This window comes from Charadrius vociferus, unplaced genomic scaffold (genome assembly GCF_000708025.1).
Source record: "Charadrius vociferus isolate BGI_N301 unplaced genomic scaffold, ASM70802v2 scaffold159, whole genome shotgun sequence".
Taxonomy (NCBI): Eukaryota; Metazoa; Chordata; class Aves; order Charadriiformes; family Charadriidae; genus Charadrius; species Charadrius vociferus.
The window spans coordinates 2,704,716-2,705,423 of record NW_009649940.1 but is presented as its reverse complement, the minus strand read 5'-3'; positions in this window follow the sequence as shown (position 1 = coordinate 2,705,423).

Sequence of the window (708 nt, the reverse complement as noted above, 5' to 3'; positions counted from 1 at the left end):
CTGCCTTCCCTTGGAGAATCCTGGTTGTTTAGCAGGCGGTTGAATCGGTAACACAGGGAGATAATCACTGCTCTGGACAGGGATGCCAAGCTGGTTTAGCACTTATTTTTAGTCTCTCCTGTGGAACAAAGCTGTGGAGCGCAACGTCACGTGCTGCGTCAGGAAGATGTCACAGGGCTGGGGGAAATTGAGATGTCATTTTTAGGAGCAAATAAATACTGAACAGCGCTTTGCCAGCCTGTCGCTGTGGTTTGTAGAGTTCCAGTACTCCATACTTAAAATGACACGCACAGAAACCAGGGTAACAGGAGAGATACTCGGGTTTTGAGACCTCTTCGAGGACGGGTGTATTAATTGGCCTAATCACGGCCAAGCGCTAATTGCCCTAGATTGCTCTAATCACATTAAATTACATCGTGTTGTAACCAACTTTTTACACTGAACTGCGCCCATCTGCGCCTCTCCCCGCCGGCTCCTTTAAGAGGAGGGGGGAGGGCGCGGCCCGCGGCGGCTCTGACGTCTGGGCAACGTCCTGACGTTCTAGATAACGCCATTTTCCCTCCCCTTTCCAGATCTTTCTGGAAGGCGCGGCGCCCGCAGCCGGCTGGGCCCGAGCCCTGCCGGAAAGTGCCGAAGCCGCCGCCGGCGCCTGGCGGGTTCCCCGCCGGCGGGGGCCGCGCGCCCGCGCCGAGGGGCGACGCCGCCCGG